The sequence below is a fragment of the Acyrthosiphon pisum genome, chromosome A1 (assembly GCF_005508785.2).
Source record: "Acyrthosiphon pisum isolate AL4f chromosome A1, pea_aphid_22Mar2018_4r6ur, whole genome shotgun sequence".
Lineage (NCBI taxonomy): Eukaryota > Metazoa > Arthropoda > Insecta > Hemiptera > Aphididae > Acyrthosiphon > Acyrthosiphon pisum.
In genome coordinates this window covers 17,377,641-17,395,608 of record NC_042494.1, presented here as the reverse complement: position 1 = coordinate 17,395,608, position 17,968 = coordinate 17,377,641, and the positions used below count along the sequence as shown (strand labels likewise).

Below are 17,968 nucleotides of genomic sequence, written 5' to 3'. Positions count from 1 at the left end.
TCAGGTAGACAAATAATCAACAGAGCCAAATAGAAGGTTAAAACATTTATTCTGCCCGTGTTCAGTATAACTATGTAGCTGTTTATACGTCTCATGTAGTCATGTAATATTGCCATTAAATATTAAGAATTTTTCGTCACGCTGTCACGTATAATATTCACCACGTGTTGTACGACACTATATATAATTTTAAATGTGTTTTGCTATATTGTATTCCTTTTTTCGGGAATAATGTTTGAACGATATAATATAGGTAGGTACGCGTAGCTTACTCAATCATCCATTATGGTATTTATAGCTTTTGAAAGATTTCCTGCATGCAATATTAGGCGAGCAGTTAATATTTTTTACGATTATATAGTCTCTACATTTTCAACTGACATCATCGCGATATCACGATCTATGTAAATATATAATATAATATAATATATAATGTATACTGTACCATATACATTAAGTCGAAATATTTCTGAATCGACGATTGGTGTGACGAAGATATCATAATGTATTAACGTCGATAAAATATTAAAATGTGAAACACAAAGGGTTATCACTCCAAACTAGGACGAAAATTTGATAGATAATTGTGTTAATCTGTATACAATCAAAGATTCATCACAGTACCATTCTATTAAAATACTGGTAACACATATTATGTTATAATTCGATATTAGTAGAATTATAAGTTGTTCGGTAAGTTATTTATATAATTATATACCTGTCGTGCACATCCGTTGGACAATCGAAACGATCGCCAAAACCGTTTCGTTACGCTACTCCGTCTTCCGTCTCAATTATCGCGATTCGAGTAAGTACGCACCTACTGTACGTACAGTACGTAGGTATACATGTCACTTATCCGCGTCCAACGACTATAATTTATTGTTATTACGATTATTGTCGTTGTCTTTTGCCACTAAAAAACACCGAATACCTACCTTAAACGTCATCTGCACCGTATAAATGGGACACCAGCTACATAACTTTTATAGTGTCACGTCTCGTTCTCATGAATTTCACGATGCGTATACACAATATTCTACATTACGGTGAAGAATCTACGAAAAAAAACTATAGGTGCCAATGACAGGTAGGGAGGTAGGTACTAGGAACAGTAGTAGTCTGTCGAAAATTCGATTGTTCTACTGCACGTTTTTAATTCTCGAATTGCGTAAAGTAAAAAGCGTCGATGATTGTATATTTTAGAAATTTTTTAGGTACAGGTTACAATAAGATGTTATGTTATATTATGCTGGTATAAGTACCTACTGTAGGCATTCGTCATGATATTCATATGTATATATTATATAATTACCCAAATAATAACTACCGTAAAATGGGGTTACTTTGATAATTTTTTACTGTTTTATGAAAATTTTACTTTTATTTTAAAGGTAACTTCTGTGATATTTACGATATAACTCTCAAAATCAAATCATATTTACAGCTAGTTCTGCTAATTTTTTCAAAGTTTTAATTTTTAAATTTCGGATGTTATCTTCTGAGATATTAATCTTTTAAATATGATATCAAAGTTACACAACGTTTTGGGCAACTTTGAAACCTATTTTTTCAATGCGATACCAAAGTAACCACATTTTATTAAAAAAGCATTAACTCCTCATGGAACTCTGGTGAATACAAATATTAGTGTGTCAAAGTATAGCCCCACGAAATCAAAGTAACCCCATTCTACGGTATAACATAATAATAGATTGGTCTATCCATACAGGTCATTTGACAATTCCACAACGAAGACCTGCAGGAGGTTACTTTTTATTTACACGCATAGGTACCATTATCCGTTTATGGTTGGATATTTTATGAAAATATTCATGGTATCGCCTGCTGTTACGTTGGTCTAAATAAACGTGGAAATATTGTGTTATAATGAGATTTTTGCAGACACGGATTTTAAATTATTTTTTCCAATATCAAATTAAAACCGGTAAAAATCCCGAAATTTTTTTATATAAGTATACATATACGCGCAGATTGATTGTCGGATAGGTAATTCAGTCTGATAACAATATGTCACCCAGACAGCTATTTTGTATAGTTGCAGTGCGATTAGTCGCGGTCAGTGCTCCCTTTACATTATAAAAACTAATGTACCTACCTATATTGTTGTTGGATACAATAGGTTTATTTTCATCATATTTAATATAAATTAGATTTAACTGATAATAATAATAATAATGTAGATAATATTACGCTGATGATATTATATTTTTCCAGTAAACGCGCGTGTTTTTACGAGTGATAAATTCCGTTATAAATTGTACACGATTATATTACGCCATTATCAAAGAATTATTTTCTGAATACAAATAAGTTGATACAATGTACGACATGTTTGATTATCTAATTATATGCGTATATACCATAATATTATGTATGGTATATATTATTATACGTATGTACATATATTACGTATTTCTGTGTACATTTAAGTTTTTTTTAAATATTATTACTCTTTCAAATGTGCTATCACGGATAAGTATATTCGTATGAAAAGTTTGAAGCGTTGAATGTGCGTCTTGTCGATGTGTGAAGGGCTCTTGTTCGGCTTTACACTTTTCCTCCGTGTGTACAAGTACCCGTGAAGTATGTGCAAATATCGTATCGGGTATATATATATATAGGGCAAAATCGAAATGATTTACGGACACTATTGTTCGACTACATCAAAGCTTTCATTATAAATGTTCAACGTTTTAGGCTACGGATGCTCGTTGAACATAATTTAACTCCGATCAATTTTTACGTGATATGGCACGCAACGAATAACATATAACAGCGTTGAAGAATTACACAATGTATTTTTTTTTATAATATTATTTTAATACGTTCGGTGACGATGCTATTTAAATTAATACCTACAAATACTAGAAAAGTATTAATTATAAGCAAACATGGCATGGAATTTGTGTATCTAATATTTTTATATTTGTTTTCTTTAACATTCTGTAAAGAGACTACAAAAACGACTGAGAAACAATACAGATAAAGTAGCAAGATGTTTATTTGATAAAATGAAATGTGATTAAGTATCAATAATTTTTATAAAAAAAATTGAGGTCTAGTTTCCATATCATAATGGTTTAATAGTAAGGATAATGACATCGTATTATGTTATAGAATAATGAATACGAAATTATGAACGTTTTTACCAGTGTACAAAAGTATATAGAAAACAAATGCTCTTTTGAATTTTAATACTATAATTGTATGTATAGTAATATGCTAAAAAATAACGAGTCGTATAAATAACATATAAACCAATAAGATAAATTGTATAATAATATTGTACATTGTTATAATATTTTGTAACAAATATCTATATTCATATTTATAATTGAATAGGATAACACAAATCACAATAAAGTTAGGATGACCAAAACACATAACATTATTCACTACCTTTCTACTTTAATATCAGTGCGATTTATGATTCACCTTTACACTCTCCTAACTTATAAGTTAAGTGTGTAAATTACAATATTATACGATTAGGTAGGTAATAAAATAGAACCTACATCATAATTCAAATGATAATAATTATAAAGTTTAAAGTTTAAATATATAAGTCTTAGCTGTGAGCTTAAATTAATGAATGCATTAACATATTATTAATATAAAATATAGTAAATAATAAATCGTATACAAACTGTAATGATTTAATTTTGTTTGGTTACACCAAAACTGAACGAGACAATCATTAACATATAATTATAAAATACAAAATCACTTGAAATTCTGTAGCATTATTTTTATTATTATCATTATTACTTTTTTATAATTTAATGACCCATTAATAGGCAAGGTGTATGCTATTTAAATGGACTAAAAGGAAGTAATAACATTTAATTTGTGTACTCTGAGTATTTTTTTTTAATGTCTTACTAAATAATAACATTGCTTTAAATTTAATTTAAAACATTAAAATGAATAATGCTTATTAAAAATAATGACGTCAGCCCTAGGTATTTTATATGTAAATAATATTTGAAATTGATAATAAACTGTGGTTATTATGAGTTTTATATTTTAAATTTAAATTTTAGGTTCTAAGCAAAGTTGGTTTTATATAGTATTATTTTTTTGCAGAACACTTTTAATTATAGTAAATGTGTTTTAACTTTCAAAAGTTTAAATCAAAGACAACCATCCTTGTTACTTACACAATATGTTGAAAGATTAGTGCAATGTGCATAACATTTTTTAAATATTTTTTACCGTAGAACAGAGGAGTTATAGCAAGTTGCTATTGCAAATTGCAATGTTTGAATTTTTTGGTGGTAGGTACCAACTACCAATATACTGAAAAAACACAGACTGTGTTGTAAAAGGTAATTTTCAAAATTGTTCAATGGTTAACAAAAAATCACAATAAAATATATCCAACTATATACAAAAAAAAAAAAAATAAAATCTCTACATTTTTAATAACATTTTGATCATAATATTTTGTTTCCACGAAGTATTGATTTTCGAAATTGATAATTATATTCATTCAAATAAAAAAATAAAAATAAATCTAAATTTGGGCTCCGGTGTGAGTTGAGTGTCAAACACACCCAGGGCTATATTATAATTCCTTATATTTGTATTGCAATTAATATAGAGAAATAATTTGATCGTCGTATGCTACTTGTTATGGAATAAATATCTGGAAATAATTATAAATCAATATTATTTTAGTTCTAGGCTTGAGACAATGGTGAATTGGTGCATATAAGATGGATTGGCAATTATATAAAATACAAAGTTTAATTATGGACGTTACAAAGTATAAATGATATTCGATATTTTATTAAGAGTTTTAATTTGTTTTTGAGTACCTTACTTATAATAATAAATTGTACAATAATTAACGTAATTAAAGAGTAAAATAAAAAGTATTAATCATTTGATGATTTTTTTAACTTTTTGGTATAACTATTACGAAGTGATTATATCTAAATAAATTATTCCTACTTCGCTGACAGATTCATCAAATATTTGTTTAATCGTGGATAGAGACTAAAAACTATTGATTATTTCAATATTAAACTTTTGAGTATTAATTTTCAAATATTCTTTACAGATTTTATCTACTATTTTCCTAATATTTAAATTTGGACCACACCGCTATGCGGCGGTAGAAGTAATTATTTATTTATTTTTGTAATGAGCAACAGGTAAAATTGGATGATAGGTACCTATTAGATTTAATAACTTCACAAAAAATAATAACTTATATTTAACTTTGAAACATGTTATAAACTATAAAGTATACATATTACGTATTTAAAATGCAATTTAGCCATGCATAGGTATGTTGTATTTGTTCAGTCAATTATCTATATTTAATAACAACTGTTATAAATCAATTAAAATTCGACAATATTAATCAATATTTGTTTTTTTGTAAAAAAACGAAATAACACAGCATTATAATGGGTTTTAAAATTTAACACACATTTCATAGAAGTTTTTAGTTTTGAGATGTTACCATTGATTAATTTATTCTACTTAAAATTTTTATTCTTATGTGAAAAGTACATGTAACATATTCTATGTTCAGCAATGAAATAAATTTTAGGGTTGTTGAATACCATAAAGTTAACCGTTGGGAAATATCTATTATGTTGTACAAAACTGGAGTTTTCCCCCAAATATATGTAGATATAATATATATAGGTATATTAATATAGTGCGGTATTTATTTATTTGTATGTAAAAACATGCTAAGGAGAAAAATATAAAACGTCCATTAAGAGAATGTGGTCTGTTTATGGCAGGAATATACATTTTTATAGATGTCTGAAAGTCGGAAATGTAACATTAAATGAAAAAAAAAATGTTTTATAAGGTGATTGCAATGAAACCCGCGAGATACTAAAATTATTATTAATTTAATTTTAAATATTCAGCTGTAATACGGAATAAATCTGTTTGCTTACATATTTTATTAATTACACATTTATTTTTATTTGCTGGTATTCTTTTAAACTTTGTTTTAATTGTTGTAGGTACTTTACTGTTATTACTTATTTCATTTGACCAACCTATGACGATCCATTACTTTAATGTGTATAATAATTACATAATAGCATTTTATTGTACGGCATTTACATTACGAAACGTTTAAAAAGTTCAGTAGGTTTGCTCTGTGTAGAATTTTATTATTTACATAAATATTACAAATTGTGACAGTCTAATGACACATTTTATTCTACATGGGCACACATTGTTATAAACTTTTGTTTCGATAAAAATAATGCTATATTTTTTGATCCGTTCAGTAGTCTTGTTTTCAAATTCAATACAAGAAATAAATCATGAAATATAAAATATGGTTTCCTGTAGAAACTAGAAACCATTGAAAATGACGTATCATAGATGTATGAAATACCTAATACCTACAAAAAGTTATTGCTCTTAAATTGAGTTTACAGGATATTTATTTGAATTACGATAAATAACAAAGGCTAACCATATATTATAGCAACCATAGATTTTACTTTTCAGATTATAATAGGAGGATCTGGACTCCGATGATTTAAGTTGAATCTTTCATGTGGAACAGTTAACGTTAAATTATTGACTAAATTTCATTAAAACTTATTGATTTTACATGCGATATAAAGTATTATATATTATTATTATGGTTCATATACGTCATTTGAATCTAACTTGTATTTTATTTATTTATTTTCAATAGTTTAGAACAATTATTATTATTTCTTGGCAGATGTAATCAGTCTTACAAGTTAAATTATTTTGTAGCTACAAAAATACATTTGTACCAAACTAAATGGAAACAGTTGCATACATAATAAAGAATGAATACTTATATTACTTATAATACCTATAATTGTAACATATGAGTATCTACTTCAATTCAATGATAATTGTGAATCTCAAGCCATGATGAACTTTGAAATATTAATTACCGGCTTACATTGATATAGCTTAATAATCTTTTAAATATAGTTATTGGTGTTACTTTCTTCTAAATTTCATAAAATGTAAACATTAATTCATGAAAACATTTCGCGATTCCTCTTATGTCGAATGTCTTACATATAACCAATCTGATTATTTTCCGTAGGCACATTATGTACAACATCTTCCAATAATAATTTGATATAACTCTCTTTCCAGACACCGTGACAGTCCGAAGAGATGTGCCGCCCGTGGCCGGGTTTCGATATAACTTTTATTTGTACAATTATTATAAGATAATTAAAAATAATTGATGGTTTCGAAACGGCAATTATTTATAAAATGTTTTATCATTGATTTCAGACCGTCGTGTACTCGTATCACTTGTAATATGTAACGTCCATTAAAGCCTATACTATCTTTTGACTACCGTACTCTCTAAGTTAATGACCATCTCTATTATTTTGCCAGTACTGTCGAGTTATCGTGAAGTACTTCGGTAACAAATGCAGGTCCCATATATTTAAGACCTCATTGCCCAATATGATATTAATTTTTTTTTTTTTTAATTAAGACTTCGACAACTGAGGTCATTAGTCTGCTTTTTTGGGGGGGGGGGATGTGATTGGTTTGGACACGCGTATGTATGGCAAGAATTAAAAACCCGGATGGTGGTCACCCGTCCGGAAGTTAGTGACACCGGTCGGCGTGCTAACACCAAGCCACGATATTAATCATTAATAATGAAATCGGCGCTATTCAGTCATATATAAAACTTGGAGGTAGAAAATTGAAGGGGTGCTGTTTTTAATATCTTCGATTTAAATATTATGTCATATCATGTATCAATTGCATTGTACGTGTTACACTTGTACAGTGCACATAGGTATATTGTACAGCACAATCGATGTAAGTAACCATCACAAGTCATAACAGTTATAGAAAACGCTATATCATAATGATTTCAATAATAAATGATCGTATTCTGTATAGATAGGTGGATATAACGTAAACTGCAGGTTTCGGTCACTCTGACGGAGTCGGTACACACGAACAAAATTAAAAGCGTATCAAATCGATTGGTAATTAATTAAGTTTTTTTGACGTACACTTATACATAGACATTACAATACATTAATACACATTATAATGTGTAATACAAACGACCGGACGTAAACGTGACAAATCTTCGGTCGTAGAATCGTCGGCAGCGATCGTTGGTTTTTAATCAATTAAATAAACCGCGTGTTGGAGAGTGTATTTTGTGTGCCGGTACTTAGCGGTATTAAGGCGCCGCCACCGCCGCCGACGTTAACAGATTCCATTTCGACGGTTATCCGTGGCCATAAGTCATAGTCTGTACAATCGTAATCGTATAATGTATAAAACACAATATCAATGTGTCAAAACGTTGTCGTCTGCGACCGTAATAAACCGCGCGTGCTGCAGTGGTATAACGCGGTAACCTACTATCATATACAGATCGATACCATACTGTTCCGCCATATCACCGCGTTCCGTGTATAGGCCCGTGTAATGATGTACATTTTCATGAACATTTTTTTAGGTGAACATTTTCAAAAAATTGAAAATTTTGAAAAATATAAAATTTATCATATTAATTTCGTATCAAATAAATCTTTTGATATTATATTATAGTTATAGAACATATAACCTTCATAATTATATTAAAACTATGTACTTTTATTATCATTTACCCGTTTAATATTATTTTTGTATTATTCTATTGAACATATTAATGTAGTAAATACAAAATACAAATCATTAAATATAATATATAGTATAAATCTATATCAATATATATAATATTTTTATCTAGGTAATAAATGTGCATATTTATCTTTTATTAAAAATTTGTATTTTTACTTCAGTATACCTCAAAAGTTAATTAAGTTAAGAAAAATACATTAAAACTAAAAGTTTCAAAGAAAGTTGAAAACTTTCAGAAAATTTCAATGAAAAAAAGGTGGACAAGTGGGTGTTGCTCTGCTGTACAGTAGGTTACAAGTGTGTCACTGTAATGGATGGTGTTAAATTTAAACTCAATGATATAATATCATTGTATAAGAAAACGATGCTGAGCGAAAACAGTCAGTCAGCCTATGATATTTAAAATATTTTAAAATCTACTGCTGTATTTAATTTGATTACTATTTGTATATACTTGTTTCCTTTTGTTTGTTTGTTTTTTTAATTTGTTATATACTTATATATGTTTATAATTATTATCTAAGACTGTATTACCCTCTATCTCTAACACAAGCTTTTAGCTTAAAAGAGATAGATAATCATGAATAATTTGTATAATCAAATTTTTGTAAGTTATGAAGATTTCAAATGAAAAAAAAAAAAAAAAATGATATTACTAAGTATATTTGAAATTATTTTTGTGAATAAAGTAATTTATACATAACCTTTTTACGTGGAACCTTGTTTTAAATTTTCAACCCTTATAGCTATAAAAGTTGAACATTTTATGAATATTTAACTACAAAATAATTATTAAATTTAAATTAATAAATTTTGTCGAAATTTGAACTTTAAATTCTTATAAAATTGTGCCTATGTATTTTTGATATTTTTCAACTGCTATTGTAACAATATTTCAGGAGCCTTGAATTAAATTTTCACGCTTTTTTACACAACAAATAAAATTTTATTGTTATTTATAGAAAAAAAAAACTAAAAAAATTGAAAACGTTTTCAAGTACTAAAATGTACTATATGTACATATACCTATACGGTCATTTGTTTTAAAGTTGTACATTTTCTCGAAAACAAATTTTGCGTAAAAATTCCCGTTTTTCCTTAATTTTTCTTTTGTTTTTCACGGCGCTTTTGAAAACTACTGGGAAATTTTTACTTTTGACCCCCCCCCCCACCCCCCCAAAAATAAAAAAAGTACCAACTAGATTCACTTTCCTAGTTTCCTATCAGAAAATATACTGTTGAGGAGAATCTAATCATTTTTACTGTCCTAAAAGGCAATGACAGACACAGTTAAAAATTTAACACACATCATTGTAAAATCAATACATTAATCGCTCCGCTCAGAATCTAAAAAAATTATTCAATTCAAAATTTTCAACCTTACATCTCTAGGCTTGCGACAAGAATTTTCTCGTCGTATTCACCAAATGAGTTGACAATATGACATTATAATATTGTAGTAAATTGTAATACGGGTAAAACGATTTCGTCAGTCACCAGCTGGCGTAGTGGCGTCTGACCACCACTCGGTGGAGTTGTAGTCGAATACTTTCAACCGTTTGGTATATTATGGTTAACCCTTTGACCACAGGGTTTGCACGGAAAACGGCGACAGTGCAGTAATTGCAACCCACCTTTTCTGTAAATTATTACGTTCTACGTACGCGTGCATGCGTTCACATGACGTATGTATATACCCACTCTACACAATATAATATTATACAATAATTATTTTACGAAATTCGAACTATTTATTATTATTATTATTATTATATAATAGTAGGTACACGCCACAATATTATAACGCGTCATATCATAAATAATTTAATCGTCTCGACTTGTAGTGTTCCAATTACAAACGTATGTATAAATGGAATATTGCCTGCTGCATTGTGTACGTGTGTCAACATTAATTTGTATCACCTAGGTAGTATATATTATTATTACGATTGGATTGTATCGTATAGGTACAACATTTAATGCAAATATGACGTGTATATAATTATTATTATTACCTATAAAACAAGAAGAGCTGCAGCAGTACAATATTCCACCGTTGTGCGACCAATTGGATTATGTTATATTATTATTATTATTACGACTAACTCAATTTAAACACTCGAATTACGAAAAACTCGATATTTTATAATTTTATGTATCCGACGTACTTATATACATGTTAATATACTTTGAACAAAATTCAAACGTACATATAATATGCAAAACATTAACGATAATTCGACCCCGTTTTGTTCTCTAATAATACTTGTACACGTAATCGTATATAAGTCATCATACATTATGAACGTATGAATTTCGACATTATAAAAGTATAATAAGTGTATGCGAAACCGTGATAGTCGACTATTACTGCAGTTGTACCTATACGTTTGATAAAACATTAAAAATATTAAAAATGTAAATGCACATATTTAGTGTAATACGCGTTTCGTATTTAAATGTTTTGAAAAGGGTTTTTATTGTAATATTAATAATACAATTCGTCAAAGAACAATTAAAACACATTTGGATTCAATATGTTTTTTTCTTATAAATTTAAAATTATACAGTAGTCATCTATATAGCATTAGTATGTTTTTTCGTTTGCTAGCATGGGAATTTGCATACGCGTAGGTAATCCATATTTTCACGTAAATGAATTAGACGTTTTTATTGGTAAAATCTGAATGACTTCTCTAAATAGTGACTATAAAAAATTGAACGATAACATTAATATTTTTTACAGCTGCTTACCAGTTATGATTACAGTCATACAAAAATAAAGTCACTCTTTCAAATTTCATAATTCAAATATAAATGTAGAATATTTGTCCTATATTGAATATTAAAATATTAATATGTTGATGTTACAGAATCCTTTAATAGTTTTGAACTATTCAATGCTCAATTGGTAAATCAGAATTATTTAATTTAGAGAAATTATTCGATTTTGATCATTATTTCAATAAAAATATATTTGGATTACGTTGTGACATAAGGCCCAGGCCTTAGTTTCGCCTATGATGATAAAAATATTGCATTATTGAAATCGTTTTCGTCACAGCAGCTAGTGTGATTATCCGATTGTTATTAGTGTTTCTTTGTGGCCATTGTTGTATTCGTAACATAAATTATATAAGCAATCCAATTTATAGGTTTTTCTTAATGCAATATATATTTTGTGTTAACGTTATTGAACAAATTTATTTTTTGTGATAAAAATTTGTATCAGGTGGATTACAACAGCAATATATATTATAAAAATGGAAAAAGATTAAACTTGATTATTATTTGGCTATTGAATGATAAGCAGATTGCATGGGTTATACTATCATTATTAATTATGTGTAATAAAAAACTGTTTTTGTATTATCCCGTAGGCATATATTTAAACACTCATTTAGATACTATATAACATATAAAAATATAATATCATTATAAAATTATGAGAAAAATAATTATATCGGTTTTTGATGAAAATAGACTTGTCTAAAAAATATAATTTTACTAGGATCATATTTTAAATAATAGTCAACAATAAATCATTTAAATGGATAGTATTACATTTTTGGAACCTGTTTTAAATGAATTATTTTAATTTTATTATAATCATAGGTATACAGTGAAACTTCCTTATTGTAACAACGAACTTATATTTAACAACATTTTCTGTTTAACGAAATATTCCTGAAAACGAAACCAAATTAGAACCACGTGTATTTAATCATTTATTTAATGCAATTCTCTATAGTACGACACTTTTTTGTTCCCCACGAGACATCGTAGTGTGGAAGTTTCACAGTATACATATAGGTACTATAGTTGATTGATCCAAAGTTAAATATTGGCTTATGGAGATTTATTTCAATAACAAAAAATATTTTTCTGAGTTTGCGTCGGTTTTATTAAATTTTACTATGTTCTCGAAAATAAAATTTTAATTAAATGTAAAGTGATATTTACAGTAAGTACCTACTAAATTCTGATAATTTATTGATTATCAACATAAAAATTAAAAAGTAGGAAGATTAATAGCGTGTACTTAATGAAGATACTACAGAAAACTTTATGTTTGTTGTATATATTATTACGTTCGAAATGTGATCACACTTCGTGCAAGGGGAAAAAAGCGATCAAATTAGAAATGAGATTGGATTTTAGAAAACGTGCCAATAACTTTTCACGGGACAATTCTTTTTTTTTTTTTATTAGATAAAAATAGATATTTACAATCTGTAATATTTATATAAACAATAAGTAAATTTGATACCAAAAAAAAAAACTTGATGGTACACAACATGAATGGCGTGAGGAGGGAGGCCCACCACACTGGATACCCTCTAACTTGGGGTCGGAACAATTCAAAAGTCGTTTTTAATTTTATAAAATCTTGTCTTTGAACATGACAATGTAACTTAATTTTTTAACTTTAATGTAGTTAATCAATTAATAAAGTTTTTGTTTAAACTTAATAAAATAAATTGTATTACGAACAGTGACTGTTCATCATATTTAAAAACAACCAGCCACAATAAAAATGAGACATTATAATGGAATTATGGCTTCACGATAATTGTAATACCTCACTGATTTATTTACACATACAAAAAGGTATTTTTCACAAGTTTTTTTTTATTGCGTTTTATATACATTTGACACACAGGGATAAATTAATTTCATTCTACAAAGCTTTACAAAGCTTTAGGCGTCACAGTTGACCTAACATAAGGTATATCATATGTTATTTTATATTTTGAAACGTTCTGAAATTAATGGTTATTTCTGTATTAGTCGTATTCGTAAAACACTTTACTGTAAATTTATTAATTTGGTTTTACAATATAATACATAATATAATAATATGTCAGTATGTTACAGTTGCTTGTTTTTTCATGTTAGATAGTTTTTTTTTTCAACTAGATATCTACATAATATTGTTTTTGAAATTTAAGTGCGTTTTTAGACAATACACGGGTTACAGTCAATGACAAGTATTTTAAAAACGTTGTACAGTTGTTTTTCTTAAGTAGATGTTCTCTAAGTATTTTGTAACGTAATAATATACCGTCATAATTTATTGTCTTGTATATTTTTGCTTTAATTTAATTTTTCGTTTTGATGATGGTTGACTAAATTTTCATAATTTAGCAAAAGAATCGTTAAAAATTAGGATTTTATTCAAGTAATGTAATTACTCATATGACTATGCGAATCAATGTTTTATTTCAAATAGCTCATAAGTGTGCTATTGATTGTAGTAGCTGAGCTACGATTTTTAAAACTGTGTAGAGTGGAGGAATTGACATTAATATACATTAACAGGTAGAAAATAATGTACTAGGCCAAAAGATTTTTTAAATTTAAGGTATCAGAAGTTGAAACCAAATTAACATCATGATTTTGTTTCTTTTATCGCAGATCATCGAATTAAATGAACACCGAACATTCGTTCATATTGTACTCGTATATACAATACAGAGTCGTTCATATCTACCTAATACATAAAAGATTTAAAATGAAAAAGTTTCTTTTTGTTGTCTACAATTAATATGTTTTAACCATTTATTATTTTCCTTAATTTCTTAAGTTAGGTATTCGTTCTGTATAGTATTTGAACAATTACAATATCGAGTTATATTATAACTACTAAATTATCTAATACAATGACTTTTTATTTTATTTAATTTTGTGATTAAACCGAAATTATTTCGGTCGAAATATTTTTTCCTTGTGATTATTCTATAAATGTTTTACTTCTGCTGCTGCAGTATGACGAGACTGCAATTGTTGTTGTTTTAGACTCAGCTCAAGCAAAATTATTATAGAAAGTCATTGGAGAAGAACAAATCTGGAAAACTTTGAAACGAGTCGCGGTGAAAGGGTGCGTGTTGACGCGTTTTGGATTCGTGCCATTACACACAAACGCCTCGGCCTTAATGGCGTTTTAACGAATTAACACGAATCATCTAAAAGACGGTATTTCGATATGATTTTTATCCCATTGAACTGATCTGCAGGACTATTGTGTGTAGTGTGTTCGTTTACGAGAAAATAATAGCATATTATTTTTATAATACTGTAATGCCGATTCAGAAGTACCTCCTACACACTAACCTATCTATCTATCGTATCGCTTTGATATATTGTGTGATGAAGCTTTTGAGATATAATAATAATAATAATACAGATAAAATATTGGCTATCCGCTTGGCTGAAAATTTGCTCAGAAACGTTAACGTTTGATACTAAAATTGCCGCAAGTCGAGGAGTTCGTAGATAAAAAAATGGCCGTTGGCTGTTGTAGGTATAGATATGACTATATAAGTAGGTACGTTTAAAAAAGAGAGAAAGTTTGGCTTTTTAACAATTTAAATTTAAATAATATAATAACGGTCGTCGAATTACCTGATTTATGAGAGGCGAGCATATAATATTATTACGTTGGACGAAATTGCATTATGATATTGTCTTACCTGTGAACAGAAAATAAAATACAAAATATTATAACATTATAGTAAATCTAGGGTGGTTATATTAAAACGCAATGGATAGTATTTGGATAAATACTATCCAGTTCAATTTCAGTTTAACGTATTTTCGATTGAGGGGTACTAATGTTTTTTATCAGACGTCTCAATAATAATATATTATAACGTTATTAATTATTATCATAAATCGACAAAAACGAGTCCTATATAGAAAAGAAATTAACAGCGTGTTATTTATACATTTTTTTTTATGCCGTTTCATTGTGATTACAATAATATGTTTATCGTAATATTGTATGCAAGACAAATTATAGTGCCCACACGCATTATGTTATTATTCCACGGCCCTTTACGTCGTTTAAGAAAGTCTGTTTCTCCTTCTCTCGCTGCTTAGTTTCCCGCATTCCTATACAGCCACGTCGACCGGCCGTTTCCCTTCCAGCGCGAGTTTTCCACTGAACGGAAAACCCGACCGCCTCCACAGTCGTACATTTTCACGTTTAGTTTGGTCACGTTTACTGCGGTCACAAGTTCGGACATGTTTCATACGGTGGAAGACGCCAACCATAATATCTACTGTCTGTCGTGAAACCCGGCACAAATGGGCGTCAAGTATTTTTACTCGGTAAGAATGGATTTTCCATCACCTTTTCGTTTATTTATTTATTTTTTTTTTTTACCATTTGCGCGCGTGTCGTTTGAAAGCCGAAATCATTCGGAAAGGCGAATCCCGCGAAGTCATATCGGAAAAATCATCTCGAGTTTTATACTTTTTAGCGCTTTCGCGAAACATCTTCGAAATACATTTTTGCGCGCATACGACTTTGGTTTTTCTGTTTGCTATTTTTTTTCTATATATATATATATTTATTATTTATATATATAAGTGTATAAAATTCCTAGCACAATGTGACAACGAACAACCGACCGAACAGAATAAAAATAGAAAAATACTCTCGTTTTCTGCGATTGGAAAAAAAAAAAAAAATCTCATGCTATAGAAACTATCCCAACGTTTTTAACAATGGGGATGTTGTCTAGCTGTAACTCGTTTGTGTGTTTTGTTTTTACGTCCCGTCCGGACAATGCGCACACAGACATTTGTCGCATTCATCGCATTCTTCGCCGTTCGTGGGTTACTACAATATATTTTGACGTTACATTGTTTGACGTATTTTTGAAAATGCCTTCGGATAAATTATTTGGAATAATTTACATGGCATTTCCTCTTTTGCACGAACTTTATTATTATATTATATTGTTATTGTTGCGTGTACGTATTTTCAACGATTTGTATCAACTTACAATCTCCTCGGAGTGGTAAAAAATAATAGTAAAAAAAAAGAAAACATATTTTCGTTCTTTTCTTTTTGCTAATCTAATCTGGCAGATGTTTTGTTAAATCTCCAAGATGGAACGACGAACTCGAACGGATATGAGCTATGGTACCATAGGGAAATACTCTTTTTTTTTTTAAAAAAAATCTGTTGCCAAATTTGCCTTGTCGTGTTTTGTTGCCGAAGTAATTAAATATATTAAAAACAAAATATAATATTGCAGTCTTCTCAGCATTTTCTTAATACAACTGCGATAATGTGGGGGGGGGATGAACGATAACTACTGTAGTTCCCATTAAAAATGCCTTATTATGTATCATAATTTTTCATTTATCTATTATTGTTGATAAAAAGTCATGTAGTGTAATATTTGATAATTTCTGTCCGGCGAGATGAAAAAAGTTCGGCCAGAATAATTGACTGATACAAACATATAATATACCTATAGTCATATAGATCGATATTCTTAAGCCTTAATCAATGATGGTCAAATATATTTCGACGCGATTGCTTTAAACGTGGTGGTAAATATTGCGATGTAGGTGACTTCGGCGTTATAATAATAACAATTATTTTACCAAATGATTTCCCGGATAAGTGGTAGCTTTTCGTCGCACGTTAAAAGGCGCGTAATACATTATAATATAAAAACAGTCGTAGATATCTATCATATTGCAACCGTGGTATTTTTACGCACAGTGGCGTGTTAACCAATAGGTAGGAAAACGGGACGGGTTACCAATGACCACGACTCGTAGTGGCCGTGGTATAATCATAATCTATATTAGGTATGTTGCGTTTTAGATGACATCGACGACATATTCTTTCAGTGCACACGTGACGTATAAATCAATACATTATATTAATGACATACTGTAACATCACTCTTTTTTGACAGCTGTCCGTGGTCGCTTGTTTTACGGTGGTGTGCGTCAGATGTGATTTGTCGTCGTCGTCGGTCGAAGAGGAAACGGCGGCCGCGTCTTATGAAGAAACGAAAAGGTCGCTGTACAACGATGACAGTGCTCTGGAGGCGACGCACGTGGACGGTGGCTCCACCGACCGGCAGCTAAAGCGGTTCATAGTGCCAGTCAGCACTTCGGACCTGGGACTCGAGACTTCCAGCTCCAGACCATACTTCGTGCACCAACACATGCAGCACTACAAACACCCCCGAAACCAGCAGCAGCAACACCACCAACACCACCAACACCAACACCCGCAGCACCAACAGCAGCTGCAACATAATCAGCAACAACAACTGCCACAGCAGCAGCAGCAGCAGCAATCTCCGCAGTCGCAGCCACAGCACCATTCGCATCAGTACCACCACCAAGGTCGGGGACAAGCGGCTGTCGATCATTTCGGGTTCGGGCCTTCGTCTCCGGGCAGCACTGGCGGGGGTGGAGGCGGTGGTTATACAGATCAGTCAGACAACTTCTACCAGTCATTGGGTGGTGGAGGTGGCGGTGGAGGTGG

General features: G+C 29.7%; 1 protein-coding gene across 5 annotated transcripts in view; it reads right to left on the bottom strand.

The window, feature by feature from the left end:
- The window catches only part of LOC100161295 (somatostatin receptor type 5), a 280,182-nt gene that overhangs the window by 54,137 nt on the left and 208,077 nt on the right, over positions 1–17,968 (bottom strand). For 2 of the 5 annotated variants that reach the window (XM_029486748.1, XM_029486751.1), the window contains one exon: positions 15,070–15,137. The exons of the other annotated variants lie outside the window; for them this stretch is intronic. The gene's annotated coding sequence lies outside the window, so the exon portion shown is untranslated. The remainder of the gene's footprint in view (positions 1–15,069; positions 15,138–17,968) is intronic. 5 annotated transcript variants of the gene reach the window in all.